General features: G+C 42.2%; 1 pseudogene; it reads left to right on the plus strand.

Moving 5' to 3' along the window:
- LOC120534698 overlaps positions 1–16,731 on the plus strand; it is a 33,519-nt pseudogene that overhangs the window by 13,207 nt on the left and 3,581 nt on the right.

Raw genomic sequence — 16,731 nt, forward strand, 5'->3', positions numbered from 1 at the left:
CATACAAGTCTTTGTGTCTCATGTTGTCCTTCTCAAAACTCTTCTATTGCAGAAGTTTTCATCTCACTGTTCCCCTCCTGGAGATCAAAGCCACACCAGACATAAGTGTTAATGAAGATTTGCTTCCTGGGTCTGTAAGGATGAACTTGTCTGATCTGAAGAAGAGTCTGAAGGAGCTCAGCATCTGGCAGATTGAGACAAACAGTGAGGCAGGTGGGATGTGTGTCCTCAAGTGATCAGGAAGGGGAATCTGTGCTGCTCATCGCAAGTGTTTAAAGTTAACATTCTGCTCTTGTCTTTCTCTTCATAGGGGTTGATGATTCACGTCACATCCTGCAGAATCTGAGGACCAGAAATGGACTCTTAAAATGTAAGACTGCTTCTAGTTATGTTGAGTTTAACAAACAAACAAAATGGAGAGTATTTATAATTTTTGTGTGTTAAGTGGAGTCTAGCAGTATAACGTGCTTTGTGGAAAATATATGCCCAATTTGGACCAGTGAAGGTGTAAATGTTTTGATTGTGACTTTGACTAGAGTTTGTCACACTTTACACTTTATAATCTTCACTATCTAACTGAAGTGACCAGAGGTCCAGCTGTTCAGCACCTTAGAAAGCACTGACTGTGACAGGCGCCATTCATTTCAGTGTGGTGTCTGGTTAAGGTAGTGACTTCCAGTGCCAGTCCTGGAGCCCTCTGTGGACACAGACAATCTTATTGTTCCCTCTAAGTGGTCTGTTTGTTTATTATCTTGCTTTCATTTTGTTTAAACTTTTTATGTAGCACTTTGAGAAATACAGCTAATGTAAAGTGCCCTATACATTTCATTATTATTATTACTTTTTCTTCATTTACTCTCCATTTAGAAAAGATCAGCAGTGTGGGATTCACATTGCTAAGAAATGTAGAAATATTTATATATGTGTCAAGTTTTTAAATCACTTTTAACAATAACCAATATCCTATTCATTAACTAATCTATCTATCTATCTATCTATCTATCTATCTATCTATCTATCTATCTATCTATCTATCTATCTATCCCATATTTCTCTTTACAGAGAACAGAGATTTTAAACTGTCTATTGAAACTTCCTTTAAAAATGTTATTTTTAGAAAATTCTGAACTCCATTTAGTCAAAGACTCTCTGCAACTAGCTACAGCATATCAAACAATGACATTTTGACATCACTTGAATTAGACTCTGATGTCTATAAAGCTGTTGAGTTACAAGTGTAACTGGACTACATTTTAACTTCATCATAATGTAAAGTGCTGTTTAAATGCACATATTTAATGTGGTCTACTAGTTCATGTTTTTGCATTCTATTATATGAACATGACTTATTGTTACAAAAATATAATAAATAAAAATGTGATAACTAACTCTTTGATGAAGTAAATAAAAATGTAAAATGAACTATCCTTCAAATCAGTTACGGAAGCTTCCAAACATTCCTGAACATTATGCCAAGTGTAAGGTTTTTGACTTGTTTATTTTTAATTACCTGCTTAGAAATGTCAGACTACATGCATGCTGTTTTTGGAAAAGCACTTGCTGACAGTCCCACTGCTCATTCCGCCCTGTTCTGTGGCATGTCAGCCCTTTGACATCATCAACAACAAGAACATTTATTTATATAGCACATTTTCATGCAAACAATGTAGCTCAAAGTGCTTTACATGGTGAAGAAAAGATAGAACAAATAATTAAAATTAGGGACCACTAATTAACATAGACTAAAAGTAAGGTCCGATGGCGAGGAGGACAGAAAAATCAAACAAAAAAAAAAACTCCATACAGCTGGAGAAAAAATAAATTCTGCAGGGGTTCCTAGGCCACACGACCACCCAGACCCCTCTAGGCATTCTACCTAACATAAATGACCTCAATCATGAAATAATTCAAATTAGGGACCACTAATTAACATAGATTAAAAGTAAGGTCTTCTACCTAACATAAATGACCTCAATCAGTCCTCAATGTATTCAGGGTTCTCATGGAAGAATTTGATGATGATGGTCATGTGGACTTCTGGCCTTTAATCCATCAATGTAGGGACATTACTGTGCTTTGATCAGGTGGTGTTGGTGCAGATCACCACCACCACCACATAAAACCTAAAAAGAACAAAAGAGAAAGTAGGGGTTAGTATGGATTTTGGAGCCACCATGAATAATAATGATAATTAATTGAATATACAGAACATCAGGATTAGACTAAGATGAAGCTATGAGAAAGCCATGTTAAAGTAATGTGTTTTCAGAAGTTTTTTAAAGTGCTCCACCGTATTAGCCTGACAAAGTCCTATTGGCAAGCTATTCCAGATTTGAGGTGCAAAACAGCAGAAAGCAGCCTCATCACTTCTTATATGTTTAGCTCTCGGAATTATAAACCGACACTCATTTGAAGATCTAAGGTTACGACTTGGAGTGAAAGGTGGAGAGACATTCCAAAACATAAGATGGAACGAGATTATTTAAGGCTTTGTAAACTATAGCAGGATTTTAAAGTCAATTCTGAATGACACAGGTAACCAGTGTAGTGACAGCAAAACTGGGGTGATTCTAGCAGATGCATTCTGCACTCATTGCAATCTTTGGGTAGTCCTGAGAGGAGTGCAGTACAGTAATCTAGCTGACTGAAAATAAAAGCATGAAAAAATTTTCAGCATCTTGCAATGTTATAAGATGTCTAACTTTTGCTATATTTCTTAAGTGAAAAATGCTGTCCTAGTAATCTGATTAATATGTGATTTAAAATTCAGGTCAAAGTCAATAGTTATCCCTAAATTCTTTACCTCCGTCTTGACTTTTAATCCTAATGTATCAAGTTTATTTCTAATCACCTCATTATATCCATTATTGCCAATCACTAAAATTTCTGTTTTCTCCTTATTTAGTTTGAGAAAATTACTACTCATCCATTCGAAACACAAGTGAGACATTGTGTCAGTGAATCAAGAGTGTCTGGGTCATCAGGTGATATTGATAAATACAGTTGTGTGTCATCGGCATAGCTGTGGTAGCTCAAGTTATGCCCCGAGATAATCTGACCTAATGGAAGCATGTAAATCGAAAAGAGCAGCAGACCTAGGATAGAGCCTTGTGAAACACAATATAAAATATCATGGGTCTTTGACGTATAATTACCACAACTAACAAAGAATTTTCTCCCTGCCAGGGTAGGATTCAAACCAATTTAAGACACTGCCAGAGAGGCCCACCCAGTGACTAAGGCGATTTCTAAGAATTTATTTTGATCAATGGTATCAAATGCGGCACTCAGATGAAAGAGGATGAAAACAGATAAGCGGCCTCTGTCTGCATTTACCCACAAGTCATTTACTACTTTAACGAGTGCAGTTTCTGTACTGTGATTTGTTCTGAAACCCGACTGAAACTTATCAGGGTCACTGCCACCACTTTTGCACAGGTTACTAAATTAAAGGTCAAAATGGAGCTCAGCTTAACCTGTTTATGTTAGAGGGGCTTATACATAGTGTAGGCTCCCTCATCTGAAACTAATGTCCATCAAAGTGCCCAAAGTCCTTCACTGCAAAGTTCAAACCCTCTGTTCACCTCATCATCTCATCACTTCCCTTGTTCTTCTGTATCTCCCAGGACTGTGCACTCCAATCCAATTGCCTTTCCTGTCTTTCTTTTATCTGTGATATGACATTTTGTTCACATTTGTGTCACAGCAGACTCACCAGCCTGTTTAGACATCACAGAATAGTGTTAATATTTAAACAAAACAGATCAGTAGAACTTTATGACACAACCAGCTAACACATTTAAGTAAATACACTGAAAGACAACACTTAAATATGAGGGGCCAAACAGGCCATAAATCATATATTTCTGTGTGTAATCTATTGGTTCACGTGTGAACACTATTGGTTTATGAATATTTACTATCGGTTTGCATGCATACTTAATTGGATTGCCTGCTTACAATACTGGTTTCATTCATATGAACTATATTGGTTTGTGCCCGTATATTATCCGTTTGTGCGTGTATGTCACTGGTTTGCATATGAACTATATTGATTTGCGTGTGTATATCACTGGTTCCAGTACGTTTGTTATTGGTTTGTGAGTGAACTGCATTGGTTTACACTTGCATGTTATCGGTTTGCGTATGAATTATATTGGCTTGCGTTCTGTGTCGGTCTAACAATGGATTTGCGTATGCACTATATTGGTTTCATGCACGTCTTATACTGGTTTCATGTGGGTAACCTGTCGATTTTGCGCTTGAACTCTATTGGTTGTATGTGTGCACTATATCGGTTTCGCGTATGAAACATATTGGTTATGCGCGCACACTATCGCAACTCTGTGTATGAACTATATCGGTTCTGCGTGTGAATTAGATTGGTTGTTCACGTGATCTTCAGAGGAAATGGGCGGGGCAAGAAACAGGAACTCAAGGGCCGGTAGAGTCATTGAGTCTAAAGAGAAATGTCTAGGAGACGCATCTGCGTTTAAGTGGCACTGTATATTTTTCCGCACAATACGTTTGCAAAAGGACTTGGTGGTAATTATTACTATTTAACAGAATCTACCCTTGAGTCTGTAATGAACACAAGGCTGAAGTTAGGTACGTATTCGGCCGTCTTCTTATTCGGTCCCATCTACATGCTTGCTTGCAACCCGCAGCTGTACTTGTTCACACAGTATTTGCAAAATTGTTACTTATTCTAAAGGCAAAATATTCAACATTTACGATTGACGTCTTTATGCAACATAACATTTAGTTACTACTAGTTACATTTATTATGCCCGGTGACCCCGCACCGCACAGACAGGTGAAGTGACTTGCTCAGGGTCACACAGTGTCAGTCTCAGAACTTGAGCCCACGAACAAAGGGTTGAAAGTGCAAAGCCATAACCGCAATGCTTGCACATCTATAACGTGTATATTAATTGACTAAACGTGTCCATTCTATGAAAAGCTAAACATTTAACATTTAAGACCTGCATGGGTCAGTTACATCATATTGGGCCACCTTACCTTTCACAGTTTTGTGAAAAGACAGATGCATTTTTAAGATGCAGCGGAGTTTTGCTCTGCCCAGTGGAGTATCAGGGTGAAACTGACAATGTATTTCCACTTCAAGATCAGATAAATGGGATTTACTGTGATATTTAATGGGCACTGTAAAGTGTTAAATGGCGTTGGGCTACCTTAATTTTCATAGTTTTGTGACATTGGCATATATAAACTTGTCCAGGATAGATTCCTTTGTTAAATTAGAGTTTAACAATTTTGACCCGTGCAGGACCAAAATGTGGAATATTTATTTTTTCAAATAATGGATCAGTCTGTAATGATGCCGATTAATGTACACGCTGTAGAATATTTTGCATCACTGTTATAATAGAATAAGAAGCTGCTTTGCAAAAGCTGTGTGAATAAGTAGCTGACTGCAAGCTTATACTGGGAGTAGCTGGGAGTGAATAAAATGCCAGCCGAATGCGAACCTAACTTCAGCCCTGTGATCATTTCAGAATTAAGGGAAAATACTGGTAAAAAGAATTACCACCAAGCCCTTTCACAAACATACAGTGACGTGCAAAAGTATTCAATCCCTTTAAAAGTCATCCTAATTTTCTGCATGACAAAAGATTTGTCCACATATTTATCCATTTGTTTTTTTTAATGTGAACTCTTGTGTTGTAACAAAACGTTATCAAACTCCAAATAACTTAACTAAAGAAAAACTCCAAAGTGATTGTTTGCCTAAGCATTCAAGCTCAACATATTCATACTTTGTCAAGAACCTTTTTGCTGCAGTAACAGCCTTTATTCTTTTGGGGTACATAAATATTCCCCAGTTCTGCACTTTGCTCAGGCGTGATTCTTCCCTATTCTTCTTGGCATGATTTCTAGGTACTCTATGTTGGTGGGATGGTATCTCTGAACAGCAGTTTTCAAACAGTGCCCCAGATTCTCAACAGGGTTAAGATCAGGGCTTTGACTTGGCCATTCCAAACATTCACCTGTCTGTTTTTGAGCCATCCCAGTGTCACTTTGGTCTAATGCTTAGGGTCATTGTCATCTTGAAAGCTTTAAATTCATAGTAGACTGGAACGAGTTCACTTCCAATATTGTGTGGTATTTGTGCCCATCTATTGTCCCTTCAACTCTGACAAGATTCTCAGTCCCAGGACATGAAAAACATCCCCGAAGCAAGATGCTGCCACCACCATATTCCACTGTAGGTCTGGTGTTTCTTGTGGCATGGGCAGTGTTTGTTTTATGCCACACATTCTGTACCTCTTTGAAGTCTGAGAAAAAGTTCTATTTTAGTTTCATTTGACCATAAACCCTTCTCCCCACATTTAACTGGAAACACGCCATATGTGTTTTTATGTGGACCATCATAAGGAATGGGTTCCTTCTTGCCACCTTCCTGTAGAGGCCTGTTTAATGGAGCTCTTGAAATTGTGGACCCCTGCACCTTCACTCCAGTTTCAGCCAAAAAGCATTGCAAACATCTGAGAGTGACGGTTGGATTTGTAGTTTCCTCTGTCTCCAGTTGATGTCTAACTCTGATGTTTAATCTTGAGGGACGGCCTGTTCTAGTAAGAGTCAGGGTGCTGTGATGAACCTTCCACTTTCTGATGATGGATCCAGCAGTGCACAATGGGACATCAGACTCTTGATATTTTTATAATTATTTCCTGCTACCTTGTGCATTTCAATAACTTTATTTCTCACATCAGCAGAATGCTCCTCTCTCTTGATTTTTTCAGTGACTGTCCAGCAAAGACTACGGCCCCTACGAAGGGGGGCTTTTAATATCCAGAGAGAAAGTAGCACCTCATTATGTTTAATATGACTGTCAAATGTCTGCCACCTTTGTAATTAATTTGTCATTGGTGTAAACCTGGAGCTTCCAAAGCACAACTGCAGAGGTTTAAACACTTATGTAAACACTAACTTTGGAGATTTTCTTCTTCAATTAAATGTCTACATAAAATAGTTTATTTTGACTTTGGAAATGTTTTGTTACAGCATAAGAAAAAATATGGAATGAATAAATATGTGTACAAATATTTTGTCTTGCATAAAATTATGACAACTTTCATGGGGATTGAATACTTTTGCACGTCACAGTATGTTTGTGAAAGGGTTTGGTGGTAATTATTTTTAAGTTAGGTTCACATTCAGCTGCCTTTTATTCACTTCTAGCTACATCCAGTATAAGTTTACAGTCAGCTACTTATTCACAAACCTTCTTCTATATTAACAGCAAGGCAAAATATTCTACAGTGTGTACATTAATCCGCAAACTGATCCATTATTTGAAAAAATAAATATTTGAGATTTTCAACCAAAACTTGAACAGGTTGAAAATGTTAAACTCAACTTTAACAATGGAATCTGTCCTGGACAAGTTTATATTATCCTAATTAATATACATGTTGTAGATGTGCAAGCATTGTGGCGCAGTGTTTAAGACTGCACTTTTAAACTGAGTTCGTGGGTTCAAGTCCTGATAATGACACTATGTGACCATAAACAAGTCACTTCACCTGTCTGTGCAGCACTGGGCGAATCTAACCAGTAGTATCTAAATGTTGTATGTTGGATAAAGGCGTTAGTAAATGTAGAATATTTTGCCTTCAGAATGAATAACTGGTTTCAAAAGTTGTGTGAAAACGTACTGTGGCTGGGTGCGAGCAAACATGATCCAGGAAGCAAATAAGAAGACGGCCCAATACGTACCTAACTTCAGCCTTGTGTTCATTACAAACTCAAGGGTAGATTATGTTAAATAGTAATAATTGCCACCAAGTCCTTTTGCAGACGTATTGTTCGGAAAAATATACAGTGCCGTTTAAACGCAGATGCGTCTACTAGACACTTCTCTTTACACTCCATGACTCTACCGGCCCTGAGTTCCTATTTCTTGCCCCGCCCATTTCCTCTGAAGATCACGTGAACAACCAATATAGTTCACACGCAGAACAGATATAGTTCATACACAGAGTTGCGATAGTGTGCGCACACATAACCAATATGTTTCATACGCGAAACCGACATAGTGCACGCATACAACCAATAGAGTTCAAGCGCAAAATCGACAGGTTACCCACATGAAACCAATATAAGGCGTGCATGAAACTGGGCCGGTTCTAGACAGGCATATATGAGGGGGCAGACAGAAATGTGAAGGGGGCACATGGTGGCAACGGAGGTGGGAAAGGGGTGGGGTGGTGGTGGGAGTGGGGGTGCCCTGGATAACTGTTTTTGTCATGTAATTGGATTGCACTTTGTCAGGCCTCTACCCTAAGACCTGTCCAACTTGGGTGCCCCACCTGAAGGCTAAGCTTCTGCTGGTGTAGCTCTTAGGGTCACTGAGGCACGTAAACCCCCTGACCACGATAAGGTGGCAATCCCTCAGGAGGAAAACTGAAAAATAAAACAACAAAAAATAAAATAAAATATTCCTCATCAGATTATAACAACTAAAAACATGACATTCACCTTAATTGGATGGCCTATATCAAATATATTCAAACCCAACAATAACACTTCTCACTAGTGCCAATATTAACAAAACTAAAAAGGGTAGGCCAAATTATAAAAAAAAAACAATTCACCAAGTCTTGAAAAATAAAACTGAAAAATAGAGTAAAAAATAAAAATAAAGAATAAAATAAAATATCCATCCAGATCTTTACAACCAACAACATAAAATGTATCTTAATTAGATGGCCTAATTCTCAAATAAATTTGCAAAATAAGTAAGAATAAAATAAGACCTTCAATATAACCAATATTTACAAAACTAAAAGGGTTGGCATAGTAATTAAAAAAAAAAAACAATTCACCAAGTCTTTTCCTACAATTCTCAAACTAATTTCTAGAACACAACAGATTTAGAAGAGAACATTTGAACTTTTTCTTCTTTTTGTCTTTTGTTTTATTTTAAGCTTGTTTGTTTTGCAAGTAACTGAACTCTCTATTTGCAACTGAACAGCTCCACTCTCCTTTCTCCTCAATCGCTCTACAACAACAGTCTCCTGTTTCCCTTTGCAAAAACTCTTCCAAATTCATCATATCCAAGTTATTTGTTATGGACTTCTCATGGGCCAAGATCACCAAATTCCTCTTCTTTTATTTAACATGGTGCAACGATAGGGGTTAGGACACGTGACAAAGTGGAGAAGGAACTCTCACACGATGCTGAAGACACACCAATTACCAGGACTGTTACATACAATTTATGCAACTCAGGAAAGGCTTCCTTGTACTCCTGCAGGAGTTTACACACAGTGGACAGGTCTGTTTCCTTTGAACATTTTTTGAGCAGCATCTGTTTTGCCACAAGAACTTCATTTTTCAGATTTACAACATCTGATACAGTGCCAGCCATCACAGCCAGAGGGTGCAACAGGATGGGATCTAGAAATGCACTTGATTTGGGTGCAAGACTAGATATGGCTCTCATCAGGTCAATATTCTTGTGTGAAAATCTAGTTTCCATTTCTGAAATGGCCCTGTCAAGGATGTTGAGCAGGGATCTTTTCAGAGACTGATGGTGGGAAATAGTAGGGTCACCAGAGTCTGTATGGCCCAAAGTTGAGAGCACAACACTTTGACCCAGGTGTTTGCTCATTGTCTCCCTCAGCAGGAGATGACACTCCCCAACATTCATCCTCCCAGATGGTTTTTAAGGAGTCCAGTGCTGAACTAACAACCTCAGAAGCACTGCACAGATCAACTGACTGAGACTGTAGAATAGCATTTGCTGGTTTTAAGACACCAAGCACCCGCACTGGGAACTTTCCAATCTCAAAGAAGTGATGCCTCTTAATTTGGCATAGCAGGCCTGATGCCTCGGTGCACAGGTCAACTGCAGCATCATCATCATCCTCTGTCATCTCAGATGGGATACTAAGGATTTGTTCTTGATTGTCCACAGTGCACCTTGTCACCTCATAGTGGCTTGTCCATCTGATCTCAAGCAGCCTTTTTAGACAAGGTGCATCATGTTTATTGAGCACATAGTGGTGGTGAAAAAAGTTGTAGAGTGAACTAGATAGGCTAAAAATTTTTTGCACATGGTCACTCTGCATGGCATGCACAAACCACTAAGTGCAGTTGGTGGTTGTAGCAGTGGATGTATGGGACATATCTGTCAAGCCTCTTTTGGAGCAGAGCTTGTACACCACCTCTAACCCCACTCATCACAGAAGCCCCATCATAACACTGGCTAAGCCCATCATAACACTGGCTAAGTATTCTGTCAGCACTGTAGCCAGCATCAGAAAGGTGTAACAGGATCTCAGAGGTGATGTACTCTGCATCAAGTTGTTGCAAGTCAAGCAACCCAATAAGATGCTCCTCTGGCATGGAATTTCTGACAAACCGTATTATCACAGACTAATGTTCCACATTGCACCTATCCCTGGTCCCATCACTTTGAGGCAAAACCCTGCAGAATCAGCACTTTCATATTTTTCCTGACCTCTCCAAGCACCATGTCAGCCAGTGTTTGGATAATTTCATTTTGGATATCCTTAGATGTGTATTTTGCATTTTTGGGATACCCTTAGCAATGCTAGCTTCTCATCCTTCTCTAAGGTATATTCCATCAGTTTTAGAAAAATACCTGAAGCAATGTCATCATCATTACTCGCTGCATCATGTCTCAAGGTTTCTGCAGTCCCACGGAGCCCCAACTCATTTACACAGAGAAACCTTATAGCACTACCAATACTCTTGACATAGTAATGGTTTTTTCAAGTTGTGTTTTACCAACCAACATTGAATCCACAGTCCCCCTGTGGCCTCTCTGCTTTTATGCTCAGTCCAGATGGTTGAAGCATGCACATGGTTGTGGCTGGACACATGCCTCTGTAGCCCCTTGTCTCGATCAAGTGCTGCTTTCCAGTTGTAAAACCAGTTAAGGTAAAAACTACATCCCTCTCATTAACAGTGCTGCCATATTTTCGACAGGGGAAACAGAAGCATGCATCCCGCACAACAGAGTACTCCAGCCATGGTCGTGTGCGGTACCAGGCAGGATTGAATGATCTTAATGTTGTACCACCAAATACACATTTGGGGTAACTACCTAGTATTGGCTGGGATAGTGTATTGCCATTTAAGTCACTGGGTAGTTGAGCAGGTTGCTTTGGGGCAGCAATTGTTGGCAGAGGTACAGGAGAAGCAGTGCCTGTTGATGCCACAGGAGTAGACATGCCAGCTGATGTCTCTGATATACCAGCAGCAGCATCATTGCTACTGCTATTGGTACAGGCAGGAGCAGCGCCACACTTTTTAAAAGCTTGGAAAAAGGATGCATCTCACAGCATTAACTTTCCCTTTGTGGGCTGCTGGAAGCTGGGGTGGAAAGTGAATAAGCTTTACTAAAATCGCTGTGATTGCATCAGTATATGAAACGAGAAAACTGTTGAGTGCAGACTAGTTGAAAGCTGGGGTGGGGCTTTGTGTCAGGGTCTGACAGACAGACACAGGTCCTCCAGTCGGCTATATGTAGTGGTGATGCTTGTGGGATCGAGAAAGAAACACTTCTCTACCAGACTGAAACTGTGAGAAGAACACTGGACTAGTCCCCCATTGACTGTACAAATATAGATGTATTTTTTAGTTGTTGTTAATTATCTCACGAGTCGCTGTGATTGATGACAGAGATTTGCTGCTTCCTCAAAGCCTCTTGCCGTTGCGCAGCTCATTTTGCTCTGCCCTGCCTACTGAGAAACCTGACACCGGGTCATTTGCATACTAACAGTGATTGGATGTTTAGCTGGGGGGAGGGTGAGTGGGGGATCTCTGCCGAGTTCTGTGTGAGCCTGCGGACAAAAAAAGCACGGAGGGAAAGAGCGAACAAGAGGTGAAACCTATCATCTCATTTGTGCCTTTTCCAGTGGATTTTTCAGCTACTGTAGTAAATCTTGTCCATATTCAGTTTGTGGGCAATCTATTATTTTCTTTCTAAACCTCTAAAAGTTTGATTTAAGGGGGCAGGACATTTATTTAAGGGGGCATTGCCCCTCTTGCTAGCGTAGAGCCGGCCCGGCATGAAACCAATATAGTGCATACGCAAATCCATTGTTAGACCGACACAGAGCGCAAGCCAATATAATTCATAGGCAAACCGATAACATGCAAGCGTAAACCAATGCAGTTTACTCAAAACCAATAACAAATCGTACTGGAACCAGTGATATACACATGCAAATCAATATAGTTCATATGCAAACCAGTGCTATGCATATACAAACGGATATAGTTCACACACAAACTGATAATATACGGACACGAACCAATATAGTTCATATGAATGAAACAAGTATTGTACGCACGCAAACCAATTAAGTATGCATGCAAACTGATAGTAATTATTCATAAACCAATAATGTTAACAGGTAAACCAATAGATTACACACAGAAATATATGATGTTTGGCCTGTTTGGCCCCTCATACTTAAATAGATGATTTCGTAGTTTTGTTTTAATCTCTTTCAGACTCACAACTCAGTGCTCATCTCAGTGCTTCTCTTCAAATTCTTTCTCAGAGTCATTTTGTTCATCCTCAGAGTAAAAAACAATCAAGAGAAGCAATGAATAAAAAATGGGGAAAATTAAAGCTGTTATGAAAAACATGAAAATTTTATACTTTTACATTTACACTTCCAGTTTTTATATTTTTTAGGGTCCAGTTGTAGCGGGCCACATAGTTAGTGTTTAAATGTCAGTTCTGAGTGCGTCTCGTTTCATTGTCCCATTTGCTGTTTGTATGTGTATCAGTTAATGCCGTCCCCGTAAAGGAGGACGGATGATGGAAGGAGACCACAGCCGCAAACCTGGAAAACACCTGTTCTTAATTAATCAATTACAGCCGTCACAGACTATTTAAGAAGAGAGGAAAAGGAGGAGAAAAAAGACCGTTTTGTTTCAACCACTTCAACTTGCTTGCTGTTTCTTCACATCGCGCCTTTCACCAGTTTGCTTTTCATTTTCCGGACTGTCTTTCAACCTGCATCTGCTGAGACCCCGGGGTCGATTCACCATCCGCCGAGGAATCACAGTGAGGTTGCTCCAATCGCCGAGAAAATCAAACACCACAATTGCCGCTAGTTCAGTCACCTGTATTCAGGACATTTTTTATATTCGGACTCAAGTTCACAATCATTCTGTTTATCAGTCATTTTGTTGTTCGTGTTGTGTGTTATATGTTACAGGGACAAGGGAGGGTTTTGTATTTATATTTGGTGCTGTCTTGTTGTTGCTGGGGTGGAGGGATATTTATATATATATATATATCTGTTGTGTGGCATGTCTTGTTTCATTTAATACATTTAATCCGTTTAATTTTACATCCTGCTTTTGTGTACTTGCATTTATACCGTCGATTGTGGGGAAAAGTTTAATTGTGTAGAAGTACGGCTTGATAGTTAGATTTCTCAGTAAATTATCCAGGCCACAGGTCTTGGAGGTGTAGCTGCCGGCTGGGTAAAGGGGTCGGCCGTTACATAAGTGGTGCCCTCTCTGAGGAATCTTAATTATCGATCGCTGTCTGCCTTTAAGCGTTCCCCAAATTAACATGTCTTTAGGGCGTGCGAGCAGGACGACACCATTACTTGCCACGGTGTGATGATGGAGTAGCCGGGCGCGCACGCCACGGTCAGAGCGTGTTCAGCGGTGCGGGAGGTGGTGGATTCATTGCAGTCGCTGTACCTCGAAGATCACCATGGACCTGAGGAGGAATGCCTGGAGGATGTCTCGCCTCCGTGGGAAGATCTGGCGCAACAACTGACCCGGCTGGATGAGAAAGTCCGCGAGGTTGCTGAAAGTGCGCTCGGGCGCGAAGATGCCTTGCGGGCTCGCATCAGCAGCTCCCAGGAGGAGATAAAAGAATACCTCAATGAGCAAGTTCAACTCCTGGGGCGGGAAATCGTGTTGTGCCTCCAGAGGCGGGATCAACGCTGGCAAGAAACTCTTCCGGGGGGGGTCCGAAGGAGTCTCCAGAAGTTACGTCCGTCACCCTGTCATTCAACGCCGTGCACGGGTCTCATGGGGAGTGAATACATCAATCGCCCTCTGTTCCTGGGGTCGCCTTTCCTTTCCCAAGTTGGGGGCTCCATATAACATCGATGTCCTAAACTTTGTGGAGGACGGGGAGGCGTATCTGGCTGTTAACCCTTTAACCCCAGAAGAGCTGATGGGGGTGATAGGGACATCCCTCTCGGGGCCGGTGCGGAGCTGGTGGCTGACGCCAAGAAGAACAATTGTAGACTGGGGATCCTTTTCGATCTTTCCTCGCGGCTTTTCTTCCGGATGACTATGAATCTGAACTGGAGGACAAGCTGCGATCCATGGTGCAACTGCCTTCGCAATCCATCCGGGACTTCGCCTATGAATATCGGGCTTTGTGTTTGAAGTGGCGGCCGGCTATGTCTGAAGAAGAGGTGGTCCGCCGCATCCTTAATGCCTGTAACCCGCGGTTAGCTGGGGGTCTCAGGGGGGTTGTGGGGTCGGTGGAAGACCTGGTGAAGGTGGGCTCGCAAGTGGAACGGGACTGGGGAAACTCAAAAACGTACTGGCACAAGGTACAAGCCAGTACACGAGAAACCCAGCCCCTAAAACCCCAGCGAGCCAAACCTTGCCGGTCGGAAGCCGATCTCGCCATCATGCAAGCGAGTACGTCCCTCCTGATCGTCCCAGTGAAGCTGCGGGGGTGGCAGATGGATGCGGTGGTGGATACAGGGAGCCATCACACCTTAATCCGCTCAAGCATGTGGAAGAAGATTAGCCGACCAACAGACAACTTAACATCTGCCCCGTCTGTCCGATTTGTATTGGCAGATGGGAGTGAACACAGGGCCCTGGGCAAAGTCCCCTTGAGGTACAGTGTACTCTCCACCACCTGGGAAATGGATACATATGTCCTAGAGGACCAGCACCTGTCAGTCCCGTTACTCCTTGGGCTGGATTCTTTAACCACCATGAGGATGACCATCCATCTCAGTCCCAGGGGGTACACGGTGCCGGGGGAAGGGGTATGCAAATTCATTTATAAATCCAAAGAAGATCTGGGCTCAGAATTCATTGGCTTCTACGCCGTGAGGAGGACGCAGCACCTCGGCGGCAGCCCCTGTGGAGGAACAGCCTGAAGAGGTGAGGCCAGTGCTGAAGTGGGCCGAGGTGTGGACTGAGAAATTAGGAGTCGCCGTGGAGTTACCCACGTGGTCCACACCTTGGACGAAGTTCCGATAAGGCACGAGCCTACAGTGTTTCTCCACTAAAGAAGGGAATAATTAAAGAACATCTTAATCGAATGCTCGCCGAGGGAATAATCATACCATCTTCCTCCTCCTGGGCATCCCCTGTGGTCCTCGTGAAGAAGTCGGATGACACCTATCGTTTCTGTGTGGACTACAGGGGGGTTAACGGGAAGACGAGCCTGGACGCATATCCCATGCCCCTGGTTCATGAGATTCTGGAGTCACTGCATGGAGCTGCAGTTTTTAGCACACTAGACCTCCGCAGTGGCTATTGGCAGGTGCCGATGGATGAGGGGAGTAAGAGGAAGACGGCAGTCATCACCCCTGAAGGCTTGTTCCAGTTCAACGTCATGCCTTTTGGGCTTAAAAATGCTGGGGCCACCTTCCAGCGGCTCATGGAACAAGTTCTGAGGGGTTGATAGGCAAGATCTGCTTTGTTTACATCGACGACTTCATCGTTTACTCCCCTTCTATTAAACAACATCTCCAGGACTTGGACACCATCTTCCAACGATTACATCAAGCGCACCTTACGCTGAACACGAAGAAATGTACCTTCATTAAACCCAACAGACGCTTCCTCGGGCACATTCTTTCATCTGAGGGGTCGCTGTAGACCCGAGAAGACCTTAGCCATCCGAGAGTACCCCCGCCACGGATTTGAAGTCTTTACAACGTTTCCTTGGGTTAGTGGGGTGGTGTCATAAGTTCATTCCCAGGATGGCTGATATAGCGGCTCCCTTGAACAACCTAAGAAAAAATGTCCCGTGGGAGTGGACAACAGAGTGCCAGGACGCGGTCAAGCGACTAAAGGGCCACCTTCAAGAGCCGCCCGTTCTGGCCCAGCCAGATCCGCAGCTCACCTTCCAGGTACAAACAGATGCCAGCAACCTGGGGCTTGGCGCCATGCTCACTCAGAGAATCCACCAGGCTGAACATGTCATCGCACGCTCTCGAGCCTTGCATGGCGCTGAGCTGAATTATTCGACAGCTGAAAAAGTGTTTGGCTGTCGTGTGGGCTGTGGAAAAATGGAGACACTATCTGGAGGGGTTGAATTTGAAGTGTACACCGACCATCACGCCTGACCTCTGACTTCGTGGACCTCCAGGGGTTTTGTACAGGACCACTCCATCCTCCCTTGGGGTCTGCAACACAAACTAGTGGTCCCGGAAGAGCTCATCCCCGACTTTCTAAACCACTATCATGACAGTCCTTTAGGTGGTCACCTTGGAAGGACAAAAACTTAAAGATCCTGGGGTTGCGTGGTGGCCGTCTGTCCGGAAAGATGTTTGCCACCACGTGAAGAAGTGTGTAACTTGCCAGCAGCTCAAAACCCACCTGGTAAACCGGCAGGATTTTTACAATCGACAACCGCGGATGGACCGGGGAGACTTTGGGAGTCGATCTGATGGGGCCATTTCCTGTTACCAGCTCGAGGAAGACCGTCCTGATGGT

Source organism: Polypterus senegalus, chromosome 8, assembly GCF_016835505.1.
Source record: "Polypterus senegalus isolate Bchr_013 chromosome 8, ASM1683550v1, whole genome shotgun sequence".
In the NCBI taxonomy this organism is placed as follows: Eukaryota; Metazoa; Chordata; class Cladistia; order Polypteriformes; family Polypteridae; genus Polypterus; species Polypterus senegalus.